The sequence below is a fragment of the Hyaena hyaena genome, unplaced genomic scaffold (genome assembly GCF_003009895.1).
Source record: "Hyaena hyaena isolate Hyena2069 unplaced genomic scaffold, ASM300989v1 scaffold_18, whole genome shotgun sequence".
Classification (NCBI taxonomy): Eukaryota; Metazoa; Chordata; class Mammalia; order Carnivora; family Hyaenidae; genus Hyaena; species Hyaena hyaena.
Genome location: NW_024080649.1, coordinates 2,380,875 through 2,397,492, shown reverse-complemented (window position 1 = coordinate 2,397,492; position 16,618 = coordinate 2,380,875).

The following is a 16,618-nucleotide window of genomic DNA, read 5'->3' as shown; positions in this document are numbered from 1 at the left end:
TAAGTGGACCGTTAAACACAGACGAGCCTGGAGATACAGGCCCTAATTAAGAAAACACCAGCTAGAGGGCTGTTGAGCGGCTCATTTCCGCCTCCTTCTAGGGCACTCAGCATTCCGGGAGAGGGAGAGGAGAGGAGAAATTGAGTCAGCTCTTCCGCCTGCAACTTGGACAATGCTCCTTCTCTGTAGCTCCCCCTCGTTGGTCGTTTATTCATTCATTCATTCATTCAACAAATATTTGCTGGTAGCTTGCTATGTGCCAAGCACTGGAGATGCAATAGTGAACAAAATAGACAACTCTGCACCCTTGGTTGGACCTTCCATCCCCAAGTGTGGCGTGGGGTGGGGCTGGGGGGAACGGAGGAAAATAGCCAAATAACTAAATACATGTTAGATAACACAAGCTGTGTAGATGAACAAGGTCTAAGTAGGAAGTGCCAATTCATGAGACATCAGGTAGGGTTGGAAATTGTACATAAAGTGATCTGGAAGGTATTTCAGTCAGGTCCAGCAGAAGACAGAGTCCAGGTCCGGTGGATGGGACAGCGGTTCAGAGAATCAAGAGGAACGTTGAGGCAGTGGAGACCCACAACAGCAGCAAGGCCTTCAGACTCCAAAGGCTGACCGGCAAAGGGAAGAAATGGTATCACTGAAGGCTGGGGGCTGGAGAGAGCTGGAGAGCGGAGAACCACCTCTCCCAGATGCAGCTGCCACCCAGGCGGACCCAGCCGCTGCCCAGAGCAGGGAGCATGTGGGGAAACCCCAACATCTCTTTCCGTTTGCCATTTATCTCCTGGCAGAGCCTCCCATGGACTAAACCCACCCAAGCGCCTGGGGGCAAGAAAGCCCAGGTAAGTGGTGTGTCTAGGGGTCATTCTCCCCCGTCACAGGGCAGGATGGGGAAAGACAGAAATAAGATGGGTGAGAGGTGGGTGAGCAAGGGTGAAAGTCCAGAGGCCTCGCTGAGAAATGGACATTTGAACAATACCTGAAGGAAGTGAAGAAGTAAGTTACACAAGGATTCTGAAGAAAGAGTATGCCAGGCAGAGAAATCTGGGCAAATGCCCTGAGGCAGTAGTTTACTTGGGACAGGAAAAAAAAAAAAGAAGAAGAAAAAGAGCCTGAGTGGCTGGAGTAGAGTGAGCAAGTAGGAAATGAGTCAGAGTTGGAAGGGTGGGGACTAAATCATACACCACTGTCAGAACTTGGATTTTACTGAGTGGGAAGGCAGGCAGGCACTGGAGGCCTTGAGCAGAGGAATAGTGTTGAGACCACAGAGGAGGAGGGTAGAAGCAGGGAGGTCAGCTGGGATCCCACTGCAATCATCCAGGCAAAAACTGAAAAGGCTTGGTTTACTGCTCCTGCTGTCTCTTCTTCTCTCTCAGAAATAAATAAAACATTTTTAAAAAGTGGGGGGGGGGGGCTTTTGGGTGGCTCAGTCAGTTGAGCATCCGACTTCGGCTCGGGTCATGATCTCACAGTTCGGTTGGTGAGCCTGGAGCCTGTTTTGGATTCTGTCTCCCTCTCTCCCTGACCCTCCCCTGCTCACACTGTCTCTTCTTCTCTATCAGAAATAAATAAAACATNGCGCCTGGGTGGCTCAGTCAGTTGAGCATCCGACTTCGGCTCGGGTCATGATCTCACAGTTCGGTTGGTGAGTTCGAGCCCCATATAGGGCTCTGTGCTGACAGCTGGCTTGGAGCCTGGAGCCTGTTTTGGATTCTGTCTCCCTCTCTCCCTGACCCTCCCCTGCTCACACTGTCTCTTCTTCTCTATCAGAAATAAATAAAACATTAAAAAAAAAAAAGGCTTGGTTTAGGGTGGACATTGTAGAAGGGATAAGAAATGATCAGATTTTTTCTTCTTATGGTAGTTGTATTTTTAATTTTTTGAGGGAGTGCCATACTTTTTACCATAGTAGCTGCACCATTTTTCTTTCTTTTTTTCCCCCTTAGTTTACTGTCAAGTTTGTTTACATATAACACTCACTGCTCATCCCTCAGATTTTTAAAAAACACAGAAAATAACAAGTGTCGGCAAGGATATGGAAAAATTGGAATGTTTGTGCACTGTTGGTGGGAATGTAAAATGGTGCAGTCTGTATGGAAAACAGACTAGCAGTTACTAAAAAAAACTAAAAATAGAATTGCCATATGGTCTAGCAATTCCACTTCTGGATACATACTCAAAAGAACTGAGACCAGAGACTCAATTAGATATTTGAATATCCATGTTCATAGCAGCATTATTTGCAACAGCCAAGAGGTGGGAACAATCCAAGCATCCATCCACACATAAATAAATAATCTCCCGATCATGAAATCCAGCCCCATGTTGGATGTAGAGATTGCTTTAAAAAAAATTTGTTTTTCAATAAAGATCTTGCCAACAACAAGATTGGCCAAGAACAAGGATTGGATATGGGTGTGACAGAAAGAGTAAGTCAAGGAAGTCTCCGGGGTTTGAGGCCTGAGCAACCAGCAGGATGGCAACACCATTTCTGGAGTTGGGAAGGTATAGGTAGTAGACATTGTCAGGGTACCACTCAGCGCCTCCCTGGGATCCTTTTGATGGTTTCTGAGCTCCCCTTTCTTGGCTTCTGTGTGCTGATGCTTCTAGCAGCCTGCACACGTGACTCTCTTCAGAGATCTGCCTGTCGGCTACTGGGGTTCCTTTGTTCTTGCAAGGAAGTGCCCAGGAGCTCACATCCCCAGCTCCTACCCAATAACCAGCTGGTGCAGGAGTATGGAAGCCCAGGTCTCTTTCCCCTAGCCAGCCAAATTCCGAGAGGTAACGCACACCCAGCATTCCTCTGTGGGATCAGTCTGAAGCTGCTCTCTGGGGACTTGGTCTGAAATCACAACCCTATTCAGCGTCTTGCCTCCCCCTCCCCCTCCCCCTTCCTCTCTCCCTCCTCCTCTTCCTCCTCCTCTACCACCTCCTCCTGCTCTTCCTCCTTCCTCCTCCTCCTTCTCCTCATTCTTTTTTAAGTTTATTTTTTTAGTAATCTTACACCCAACATGGGGCTCCAACACACGACCCTGAGATTAAGAGTCACGTGCTCTTCTGACTGAGCCAGCAGAGGCCCCACCTCTCGCCCTTTTTGTCCTGTTTCTCCCACTCCTTTCTTTACCTGCTCCTCCTGGGATCCCTTCCTTAGTCAGTCGTCCAGACACACGAATCCCTGTCTCAGAGTGGGCTTCCTGGAATCCCACTGCAGGTGGAGCAAGTTTGGAATTGGGGGAAGACAGAACTTCAAATCGGGGCATGATTAGTGATGCCTGGTAGTGGTATGATGAGGAGGCTGTGGTTGGAGACACCAGGTCAGGGGAGACGTCTGGCCTGGGGATATACATTTGTCACGATGGGAAAGCATCAGTTCTGGGGCCATCTGTAGACAAGGACCTGCCGGGGTAGAATTCTGGGCCTCTGGGCCTTCCCATCTCTCATAAAGCATGGCCTTCAGCGGTCAGAATGTCTGTACTGTCCGGGACACCCTCCACATACACAGAGCCAGGAGTTTTTCACTCTTTGCTCTTTTGAAAAGAAGTACAGGGAGAGAGAGAGAGAGAGAGAGAGAGAGAAAAGAAAAGAAACATAAGAAAAGTAAACTTCTCTCTGATTCAAAAAATAAGAGTTGCACTTTTCCTGAGCTTCTTGTCTGCGTTTAAACTCCTGCTTAGGGGGGCACCTGTGTGGCTCAGTTGTTTAAGCGCCTGACTTCGGCTCAGGTCATGATTTCACGGTTCATGGGTTCAAGCCCCGCTTCAGGCTCTGTGCTGACAGCTAGCTCAGAGACTGGAGGCTGCTTCAGATTCTGTATCTCTCTCTCTCTGACCCTCCCCTGCTCACATGGTCTCTCTCAGAAATAAATAAAACATTAAAAAAAAATTAAACTCCTGCTTAGAGGTGCCTGGGTGGCTCAGTCAGTTAAACATGCGACTTGATTTTGGCAGACAGTCATGATCTCATAGTCAGGTCTTGAGATCGAGCCAGGTGTCAGCTCCCACTGAGTGCAGAGCCTGCTTAAGTCTCTCTCTCTCTCTCTCTGTACCTCTGCCCCTCCCCCGAGCATGCTCTCATGTGCCCGCTTTCTCTCAAAATAAATAAATAATAAACTCATGCTACTTACTGTGGTGTGGAGTCTGGCATTGTTACTTTCCTCTGTCTTTCTGCTTCACTCTCTAGCACCTCTTTTCTCCCTCGTTGGAAGCTCCTTGGGTCAGGGATCAGAATATAACTTCTCCAGATTCCCCCACAACACCCAACCAGGAGAAGGCCTGTGGCTTTGAAATTAGGGTTGACAGACACAAGTCTGAATCTTGCCTCTAAAGACTGCCTGGGTGACCTGGGGTGAGTTATTTAATCCCTCAAAGCCCTCTGGAATTAGTCGTTCTTGTTTGATGGGTGATGGTGAGAATTGTCCCACACTGAACTCCCGACCTTCCCCTGCAAACCTGCTCCTCTCTCAGTTTGTCCATCTCGGCGAAAGGCAATTGCGTCCTTCCAGCCTGAGGTGTCTTTCACTCCCTGACTCATCTCTTACTTGCTCACCCTCCTTTTCTGGCACTTGCCTCCCTGCAGTTCTCAGAACACACCGGGCGTGGGCCTGCCTCCAGCCTCTGCTCCTGGGCTTCCCTCGGCTGGATCGCCCTTCCCAAAGATGTGCACCTGCCTCTCTCCCTCGCTCCTTCAGGCTCCTGCCCAGATGCTGCTCCTTCAAGATGCCTTCCTGACCACCATGCATAGATAGCATTCTCCCATCACCCTCTTTCGCTCTTCACCCTGCTGTATTTTTTCATAGCACTTATCACACACTAATTTATTATTACATACATTAATTTTTTTTTCCTTTGGGAGGCAACACACAGTAACGATTAAGAGCAAGGACTTCAGGGGCACCTGGGTAACTTAGTCGGTTAAGTGTCTGACTCTTTATTTTGGCTCGAGACATGATCTCATGGTTCATGGAATCGAGCCCTGTGTTGGGTTTTGAGCTGGGTGTGGAGCCTGCTTAAGATTCTCTTTCCCTCTCCCTCTGCCCCTCTCCTCCCTGTGTCACTTGCATATGTTCTCTTTGCCTCCCTCCCTCTCTCTTTCTAAAAAAAAAAAAAAAAATAGGACAAGAAAAAAAAAAGCAAGAACTGCAAAGTCACACTGTCAGGCTTTGAATCCTGAATCCAGCTCTTCTGATCTATGAGACCTTAGGTAGGTGATTTTTAACTCCTTTGCATTCCAGTATTCTCTAGGGGTTCCTGGGTGGCTCAGTTGGTAGAGCGTGAGACTCTTGATCAACTCCCTTGTGCTCCAGTGTTCTCATCTAGAAAATGGGATAGCATAATAATACTTTTTCCATAGGTTATGATTATTTGTAAAGCACTTTAGAACATGAGAAACGTAAGTGCTTATTAAATTATATTTATTGCCAGGCTCCCTCATTGGGTGTATCCTCTGTGAAAGATAGGTATTTTTTTAAGTTTATTTATTTATTTATTTATTTTGGGAGAGAGGTGGGGGAGGAGGGAGACAGGTGGGGGAGGAGGGAGAGAGAGCTGGATTGGCACAGAGAGAGAGGGAAAGAGAATCCCTCTTTCCCAAGCAGGCTCCACGCTGTCAGTGCAGAGCCTGATGCTGGGCCCGAACTCATGAACCATGATATCATGACCTAAACCCAGGCGCCCCTGATAGGTATTTCTGTCTGCTGTTCACTGTTGTATCCTCAGTGCCTAGAACAGCCTCGCATAAAATACTCAAGTATTTATTGAATGGGTGAAATCAATAAGATCTAACTGATGAGAGATCCAGTGAGCTAATATAGGGATAAGTGTTTTGCAAAGTGTCATACAAATAAAACAAGTCATAATAAGATGAACCACTATCACTTCCTGAACACACACTGGGTACAGACTCTTTACTAATTACTTTTATGCATGAATTCATTCGAATCCTCACAACTTGACACAGTAGTTCATATTATTCCCTTTTCACAGACAAACTGGGGTTAAGCCCCTTGCCCAAGACCACACAGCTAAGGCAGAGGCAGAGCCGCAGTGTAACCCTGTCCTGCCTCACTCCAAAATTCATTGCCTGAACCAGTTGCCAAGCTGCTATCCATCAATATTTGCTGGAAGAATGAATTTGTGAAGCAGGTTTTTGGTATATTAGGAAGAATTCCACAATATCCAATCCTTTCTCTTAAAAACCTCTTAAAATAAACATATTTGCCCCTGGTTCAAGGTTAAATTCTGGGTCCTCCAAGAAACATTTAGAAAGAGCTTTTCTGCCCATTTTTGGTAGCAAAATTCCTAGATCTCCACGCCCACACAGCACATTTATGGGGATGTGTCCCAAAGACAAGTGGGTATTTTGCAGTCTTTTCTAGGAAGTAGCCTTAAAACTGGATGAGGTTCTATTTCCTGTCCCTCCCCTCCACTGCCCAGTGCTCTGAACAAATAACTCCATAGTCTTACTTCTTTATATTTATTTGTGATTTTTCTGGGACCCTCCTTTTTGTCTGGTGATGTCACTGGCCAGCTCTTTCCATCTTTCACTTCTGAATCCTTCAAGGTGCTGAGGCAGCTGATCCCCAGCAAGAAACCTGGTCCCTATGCCTTCTCTTTCCTTGAGTCTTGGGAGGGGCTGTGCTGCCTTCAGCACCAGTGAATTTTTGCCAAGGCCTGAGCTGTCAGTTTCTAGAGATCAGAGGCCAAGCATTTATGTATGTGTGTACACTGAGCATACAGAATCAATTAATCGATAAGCACTCACAAAGCCCTGAAGACTTGTGGTTGGCCAAGGTCTAGAGATTTTGAGAACCATATGGCTGAAAAGGGCCTTAAAGAAAATCATCGTCATCATCTTATCATCGTCATCTATCCTCAAAGCCATTCTTGATCCTACCTTTAAAAGGCAGGTGACCTGCAAATTAGGTTTCCCAGGCTCACTTGAGGCATGACTTCCTGCTGGGGTCAAACAATGGGAAGCACTAGAGGGAGACTAGAGGGTTGGACGATGGAAAAGCTAGGGTATCCCTTCTCCTACAGCGATGTTTTGGCAATGGCTGCGTCTTGTCTACAGCGCCAGCTCCTGTTGTGGTTCCAGGTTCTGCCAGACCCTGGGCTCCAGTAACGCCACTTTTTCCCTCTCTTCTTCCTGCTCAGTGGTGGATGACTTCTTGCTGCCTAATCTGTAGGTAGCATCACTGTCCTCTATTTGACTTCTCAGCCTCTCCATCACTTCTGCATTAAGCGCCCTTTGCTTTAAAGACTCACAGTGGTTTTTGCCTTCCCTATTGGACTTTGACTGATGGAAGAGTTAAAACTTCAACAGTAGTGGAGCACCTGGGTAGCTCAGTCAGTTGGGCATCTGACCCAGGTCATGATCTTGAGGTCTGTGAGTTCAAGCTCCACATCTAGCTCTCTGCTGTCAGCACAGAGCTCACTTCAGATCCTCTGTCCCCCTTTTTCTCTGCCCTTCCCCCACTTGCACTCTCTCTCAAAAATGAATAAACATTTAGAAAAAAGAAAACTTACAAAGTACTTACTATCCGCCAGTGTTCTAAGTGTATTATGTAAATTAACGTTCTCAATTTCACCATCTGAGGAATGACTACATTCTACAGATCACATTTACATCCTACAAAACCGAGGCACAGAGAGATTGATCTACTCTAGTAACATCCCAAATCTGGATGCATACCAAAAATTTGCTCAAGAAGCAAATTAAAAATAGAGGAGGTGATGGATGCCATCCTATACCTACTGAATCAAACTCGTTGGTCTGTGGGGCCCAGGAATCTAGATATTTAAAAGCTTGCCAGGTGATTCTGATGCTGCTAACCCAGCAGCCCTCCATGAACTGGTATTCAGGAAACCCTGACCTTGTTCTGGTGATGAAGACACCTCTATCCAGATCAGGAAGGTGACCTACCCCAGCTGTACAGCAAGCTCTACTGCAGACAAAAACACCACCAAGGACAGGACAGCACTTTCTGCTACCTTCACTGCCTTCTCCTTCAAGGTCACATGGCTGGATCTGATGTTTAGACTTGCTTTCCCTAGGAGGCATCTGAAGCCACTTCTTATTAGAACTGTTTTGGAAAATTCAGTGTATAAACAGACATGTGAGCAGGATTTCTAAGTGGCTGATTAGTGTTTGGAAAAGAAAAAGGAGGTAGTTTAATCCACATAATCTCTTATTTTCAGTCCTTTCTGAATAACTTCAGGGAGTTAGTTAATCCTCTAATCTACCTTACCCATTCTGACCAAGACTATGGTTGGGCGAAGAATCTATACTTTTTAACAGGAGCCTATGGTGATCAGACAATTTGGAAAAGATGAGCAAAATCCAAAAAGCCCACAATCTAAATGGACTTCGTAATAACCAACCCCATAAAGGTTTGATTTTTGTCTCTTCTTCTTATGCCATTGCTATATTTCCAGCACCAACAGCAGTGCCTGGCACACAGCAGGTGCTTAATAAATATTTATTGAATTAAATAATAATAGTAATATTTTTTCTTGCATTTTGAAAATAGGTTATTCCCTGATCCCCACAATGGACAGGATAGATATCAGAGTCTTTTTGAAAAGTTTTTTCTTTTATGTTTTTTATTTATTTTTGAGAGTCAGAGAGAGACAGCGTGAGCAGGGGAGGGTCAGAGAGAGAGACACAGAACCGAAGACAGGCTCCAGGCTCTGAGCTAGCTGTCAGCACAGAGCCCGATGTGGGGCTCGAACCCACCAACCCTGTGAGATCATGACCTGAGCCAAAGTCGGACACTTAACTGACTGAGCCACCCAGGTGCCTCTCAGAGTCCTCATTTTACAGAAGATGAAACTGAGTACGGAGAGGCTGGGTGACCTACTAGGTCACACAACTAATGAGAAGTGTTAGAAGCTCTCTCCATGAAATTCCCCCTTCCCAGCTGATGGTGATGAGAGAAATACAAGTGGGAAGATGCACATATGAATGAAGAACAAACTGTCAGAATACGGTTCAAATAACTTGACAAGGGAAGAAATTCTAGCCTTTCACCAGAGGAGGAGATTGGAGACTCAAAAAGTCCAGAGGATACACAAATCTCTCTCTGAACTCAGAACTTTACTTAGTCATTAGTTCAAGCAGCCCTTGCTTGCCTGCTTTATTGGTAATAGTAACTCCCCCTTTATCCACATCATCAACTGCTAAATGCTTTGTGCATCTTATTCTATCATCTCTCTTCTGGACAATGGCAATAGCCTTCCTTAATTTCACTCCAATCTGTTTTTTCCACTAATGTCAGACTGATCATTTAAAACTGCCTAAATAGGGGTGCCTGGGTGGCTCAGTCGGTTGAGTATCTGACTCTTGATTTTGGCTCAGATCATGATCTCTCAGTTTCTGAATTTGAGCCCCGCATCAGGCTCTGTGCTGATGGCATAGAGCCCGCTTGATTCTCTCTCTCTCTCTCTCTCTCTCTCTCTCCCCCCTCTCTGTCTCTGTCTCTCTGTCTCTCTCTGTCTCTCTGTCTCTCTCTTTCTCTCTTTCTCTTTCTCTCTCTGCCTCTCCCCTGCTTATGCTCTCTCTCTTTCTCAAAATAAATAAACGTTTTAAAATAAAACCACCTAAATAAACAAAACATAAATAAACAATAAATAAATAAATAGTCTGATCACTTTGTTTCTCTGATTAAAATTCCTAAAGGCCTCCACACTATGCTCTGTCAAAGTTCTGCCTCGTCTAGTCCACACCTACCTCTCCATTTATTACATTCAAGAACTACTTATTGAGGGCCTACCATGTATCAGATGCTATTTTGGGTATTGAGGATGCAGCAGGAAATCAAATAAACAAGGTCCTTCCATGGGGTTTATAAGAAAAAAAATAGAGAAGTTAACAAACAAGATAATTAGAAGCTATTGAAAGTGCTAAGGTGGAAATAAAGTAACAAGATAATCTCTAGGGAAGCCCATTTATTGATAGAATAGTCAGGGCAGACATTCTGAGGAGGCAACACTGAAGCTAAGACCCGAAGGCTGAGAAGGAATCAGTCATGGAAAAGTTGGGAGAAAGTATTCCAGCCAGACAGAACAGCATGTGCCAAGGTCCTGAGGTAAGCTACTTCTACAAACCAGGAACAAAGGAGAAGTCAGTATGGCTGAAGCAGAATGAGTCAGAGACAGAGAGATGATGTAAGATCAGAGAAACAGGTGCATGTCAGATCATACAGGGCTCCATAGCCACAGAAAGTAGTCTTTTATTCCAGAATAAAATAAAGCCACTGAAGAATTTTAAGCAGAGGAGGAATACTGCCTGATTTATACTTTGTAACAATCCTTCTCACTGTTGTATGAAAAGGAACTGACGCAGGAGGAATGAATGAAGGATAAGAGAGAAGGCTGGTGCTGGGTCCAGACAGGAGATGATGAGCTTGCCTGGGACCATAAGAGGAGATGAAGTAGAGTGGTCAGATTCTTGATAGAGCTTTGGGGTGAAATTGACAAGACTTGACGATAGACTGATTTTGAGGATGAAGGAAAAGAGGAGATCATGCTATTTATTGAGACAGAATCAAGTGCAGTAGGAATCAAGAGTTCCATCTGGATTATGAAGTTGGAGCTAGCCAGATGCAGATGTCAAGTTCACCATGGGCTATGGGCTGGCTTGGATATAACCAACATGTGCATCTCCAAACAGATGATACTTAAATGCATTAGATTAGCCCTGTTGGCCTCTGACATTGGAGGACTGGGCAGGGAAGGAGAGACTAAGAGAGGTAAAAGGAAAACCAGAAGATTAAAGTCCACAAATGAAACGGTTTCAGAAAAGAGAAAGTGATCAGTTGGGCCAAAGCTGCTGGGAGGCCATGAAAGATGTGGTCAGAGATATGTCCGTTGAATTTGGCTGCTCGAGGTTGCTAGGAGCATAGTTTTGCCAAGAAATCAACCCAGAAACTAGACTGGATTAGACAGAAGAGTAAATTAGAGGTGAGGAAAAATGTATAGACAATTATTTTCAAGTTTCCTTCAACGGAGAGTGTAGCTGCAAGTGTGTGTGGAGCCAAATGAAGGTTTGTTTTTCTAGATCAAATTTACTAGAACCATGTTCTCCAAACTTCAGTCATTGAAGAATAGTCTTTGGGGGCGCCTTGGGTGGCTCAGTCGTTCGAGCATCTGACTTTTGATTTTGGCTCAGGTCATGATCCTAGGGTCGTGGGATCAAGCTCCACACAGGGCTCCACACATTCTCTCTCTCTCTCTGTGCCCTTCTCCCCCGACTTGCATGCTCTCTCTCTCTAAAATAAAAAAATAAAAAATAAAAAATTGTTAAAAAAAGAAAAGGAATCATTTTTGTTTCTGCTCCATTCATGTACCACAGGTATTCTATATGTAAAATCAGTCTTTTTTTTTTTTAATATTTTTTATTTATTTCTAGGAGAGAGAGAGACAGCGTGAGCAGGGGAGGGTCAGAGAGAGAAGGAGACACAGAATCTGAAGCAGGCTCCAGGCTCTGAGCTGGCAGTCAGCACAGAGCCCGACGCGGGGCTCGAACCCACAAACCGCGAGATCATGACCTAAGCGAAAGTCGGACGCTCAACCGACTAAGCCACCCAGGCGCCCTGTAAAATTAGTCTTAAAATCAACTCACTTTTAATTTAAATTTGCTACAAACATTTCCTTGAAAAAAAGCACTATCACTACATCGAATGGGAAACCAACACCACTTGCCATAAATAGCAAATCAGCTCAATAAAAATAAAACAATGTCACTAAGTTCCAGTTGGAGATTATTGCCTGCTGGGGGCTGAGCCCAGGATCAGCTCTATTTTAAAAGGGAAATCATTGGGGCCCCTGGGTGGCTTAGTCGGTTAAGCGTCCGACTTTCGCTTAGGTCATGATCTCGCGGTTCGTGGGTTCAAGCCCCGCGTCGGGGTCTGTGCTGACTGCCAGCTCAGAGCCTGGAGCCTGTTTCAGAGTATGTGACTCCCTCTCTCTCTGACCCTCCCCTGCTCACGCTGTCTCTCTCTCTCTCTCCTAGAAATAAATAAAAATATTTTAAAAAAATAAAAATAAAAGGTAAATCACTAAGTGTTAGATGTTAAAGACATGTGGACATCAAAGTGAGATTTTCTCCTTCAAGAACTGAAAGAGAATTAAAAGGAATTTTTTTTAGGTAGGTGGCCTGTGTGATTTAAAACCCCCTAATAGTAGGCCTATACTCTGAGAAATACTTCTTAGAACTTTTTTTTGGAGAAATAACTTACACTTAGTTACGTGTACAAATCTTAAATGTGGAGCTTCAATAATTTTTACATATGTATATACCAGTGTAACCAGCACCCAACTCAAGCTCTAGAATTTCCCACCAAGCAGGCCAGGGTGAGCCTTTAAACAAAACAGACAAAGGGTGTATCTTCATGGAATTTACAGTTTTCTCCCCATGAGATCCCTAGCACCTAGCACAGTGCTGGTACATAGTATCTGCTCTCTTTCTTCCTTTTTGGCTGATCTATATGTTTCTTTCCTATTAGTTTTCTGCAGAGAGCGTGTGTTATTTGTGAGTTAAAACCCAGTCTTATCCAGGACACCTGGCTGGTTCATTTGGTAGAGTATGCAATTCTTGGTCTTGGGTTCTAAGTTCGAGCTTGATTTTGGGTGCAGAGATTACTTAAAAATAAAATCTTAACATAACACCCTCGAGTTCCATCTACATTGCTACAAATGGCCAGATTTCATTCTTTCTCATTGCCATGTAGTATTCCATTGTACATATAGACCACTGGGTGTTATATGGGATCCAACTTGACAATAAGCTATAAAAAAAATAAAAATTAAAAAATAAGATAAAATATGGGGCGCCTGGGTGGCTTAGTCGGTTAAGCGTCCGACTTTCGCTCAGGTCATGATCTCACGGTTCGTGGGTTCAAGCCCCGTGTCGGGCTCTGTGCTGACTGCCAGCTCAGAGCCTGGAGCCTGTTTCAGTCTGTGACTCCCTCTCTCTCTGACCCTCCCCTGCTCACGCTCTCTCTCTCCTAGAAATAAATTAAAAAATTAAAAAAAAAAAGATAAAATCTTAAAAAACAAAAACAACCAATCTTATCCAAACTCCAATTTTCCAGAGTGTCTAATCCAGAATTTATCCATGAAAACCAGAAAGAACAACATCAGGATCTCCCTGTAGATATAAAACCCTGGACTGAGAAGAGAGAAGTGTCCAAATAGAAGAATCCAGGAGCAAGTCCCCTGATTCCAAGCCTTTCCCTCATTTACTAATCTGTATTTTGTAGGTCTTTGCAGTGGTCTTTGCTTTCACACCCTCACATACAACAGTTACAGACCCCAGAACCAATTTGTCTGCCCTCCTCACTAAAACAGGGACAGCAAGACAAAACATCACCAACAAGTCTTTAAAAATTTAAAGAGCCTGATAAAGTCCTTCATTTGGCATCTGCCATGGACGGAAATTGCCTCTGGCATGTGTGTCTGCCGTGCTCCCCCTTCCCAGACACCTTTTATACAAACACCCCTCCCTAAGGTTTACCTGCAGCTGCTTGTAGGAGGGCTTCAGGACCCCTTGCAGTGAAGGATGGGGAAAGCCCTTATATTCAGACAGTGAACCTAATGAATTGATATTCTTCAAGCACGTTGAGGATCAAAGCGTGAGATCTGAAACTTTGGCAATTATACAGCCACCTGTGGGCACAGGTGGGCCCAGGCTGGGGGGCCCTGGAGAACAGCGCCAGGTGCTGTGCTCACTGGCTGAGACTGCCTGCGACAAGACAGGTGTCAGGGCTGACTGGAGAAGGCCAGGTCCCCAAGCTGCATGCAAGAAGAAAGAATTCAGAACAATTGTAATTAAATTAGTTACAGGAAACTGGGGAGTTGGAGAGGGGTGGAAGGACAAGGAAATAGAAAACATTCCCACCAAACCAAATTAACAAATGGTTGAGTTGGAGCTTTAGTTTGCTTCCCAAATGATGCAACCAGTGTACTTTGTGTATACTAAGAAATAAGAGTAGTGTGATTAAAATAAAAATACTTGATTTCTATTTAGAAATCCATTCCCATCTTTACCTTCAAAGATGCAAACACTCTGAAATAACTTATGTGCTGCTCTCTGAATCTAAAAAATACTTTTACATAATTGTAATAGCCTAACAACTTACTTTTTCCAATAAGTTATATATTTGTAAGAATTTTCCAAGTTGATATACATGAATTTATTTACTCCTTTATCACCTCCAGCACATACATGGACCACATTTTGTTGGTGGCCATGTAATACCAATAGCCAACACTTAATAGCATTCCTATCTCCTGAAATAGTTTCCAAGTCCTCTTTGTATATGAACCCCTTTAATTCTCACAAGGACCTAGGAAGGCATTAGGATAAATCAAATTTCTCATCATCACGCAGCTGGTAAGTTGTCAGGTTAAGATTTGGGGCCCAAGTCTGGGGCCAAAGTTAGGCTCTTACCCACTGCACCATCCAGCCTGCACTTGAGTTGCTTCCCAAGTTTTGATCTTTCAGACGAGTCGTCCCATTATTGTATCAATTAGCTATTGCTCGCTAACAAACCATCCCCAAAATGTAGTGGCTTAACACAATAATAGTTTGTTATTTCTCATGATTCTGTAGGGTGACAAGATGATTCTTCTGATCTTACTTGGACTCACTTAGTAGCTGTGGTCCCCTGGTAACTTGACTAGTTGGCTTATGGTGGCCTCAATGACATGTCTGGAGCCTCAGCTGGGATTTCTGGCTGTCACTTCCCAGCTAGACTTCTTCAGAAAATGGTGGCAATGTTCCAAGAGAGTGAGAGCAGATGCTGCACGGTCTCGGCAATATTGGTTTCAGAAAGTCACAGGGGTGCCTGGGTGGCTCAGTCGGTTGAGGGTCCGACATCAGCTCAGGTCATGATCTCACTGTTTCTGAGTTCGGGTCCCTCATCGGGCTCTGCGCTGACATTTGAAAGCCTGGAGCCTGTTTTGGATTCTGTGTGCGTGTGCCTCTCTCTCTCTCTTTCTCTTTCTCTCTCTCTCTCACTCTCTCTCTCTCTCTGTCCCTCCTCTGCTCACACTCTGTCTCTCTCTCAAAAATAAATAAACATTGAAAGAAAAGAAAAGAAAAGAAAGGAAGGAAGGAAGGAAGGAAGGAAGGAAGGAAGGAAGGAAGTCAGTCACAAGTCCAGCTCAGATTCAAAATGTGGGAAAATAGACTCCACCTTTGATGGGAGGGAAAGCAAAGAATTCGTGGCCACCTTGAATCTACTAAAGTAACGATCCTTATTGATCCTTATTTATATCCCTGATGTATGGAGAGTGTGTGTGTCTCTAAAGTGTACCAAGAACTAGAATTTCTGGAACTGGATTTTCTAACTTCATAGTTTTTTTTAAATTGAAGTAGAAGTCACATACCATAAAACTCACAATTTTATTTTATTTATTTTTTAAATATTTGTTTATTTTTGTCAGAGAGAGCGTGAGCAGGCACCTGGGCAGCTCAGTCGGTTAAGCGTCCAACTTCGGCTCAGGTCATGATCTCATGGTTCATGAGTTTGAGCCCCACGTCCTCTTCTCATTCTCTCTCTCTCTCTCTCTCTCTCTCTCAAAAATTAATAAACATTAAAAATTTTTTAAATAAAAAGTAAAGTGGTGAATTCAAGACTTTTTAGGCTGTGCAACCAACACTATTATCTAATTCTGGAACATTTTTATTAACCCCAAAAGAAATCGCTAACTCATTAGTAGGAAATCTCCATTTCCCTCCTCCTCAGCCCTTCGAAACCACCTGTGGATTTAACTATTCTGGACATTTCATATAAATGGAATCATACAATATGTGGTCTCTTGTATCTGGCTCCTTAGACTTAGCATAATGTTTTCAAGGTTCATCTACACTGTAGCAAGAATCAGCACTTCATTCCTTTTTATGGTTTAATACTATTCCACTTTATTGACTAACCACATTTTGTTTACCGTGGTTGAATATGCATCAGTTGATGGACATTCATGTTGTTTCTGCTTTTCGGTTACTATGAATAATGCTTCTATGAACATTTATGCACAAGTTTTTGTACTAACACACGTTTGCAATTCTCTTGGATATACATCTCAGAGTAGAATTGTTGGGTTGTATGGTGACTCTGTTTTAACTTTTTGAGGAACTGCCAAACTGTTTTCCACAGTGGCTGCACCAGTTTATAATTTCTACAAGCAATTCACAAAGTTTGAACTCACAAATTGTGAGATCATGACATGAGTTGAAGTCACTTAACCAACTGAGCCACCCAGGCGCCCTTCCTTTGTCTATTTTTTAAATGGATTGTCTTTTTATTGTTGAGTTGTAAGAATTCTTTATATATTCTGGAAATGCATCCTAATAAAATATATGATGTTCAAATATTTTTCCCCATTCTGTGGGTTTTCTTTTTACTTTCTCAATAATGTCCTTTAAAAAACACAAGTTTTGGGGCACCTGGGTGGCTCAGTTGATTGAGTGTCCAACTTTGACTCAGGTTATGATCTCACTGTTGGTGACTTTGAGCCCCATGTCAGGCTCTGTGCAGATAGCTCAGAGCCTAGAGCCTGCTTCTGATTCTGTCTCTCTCTCTCCCTGCCTCCCCCCGCCCCCCGCT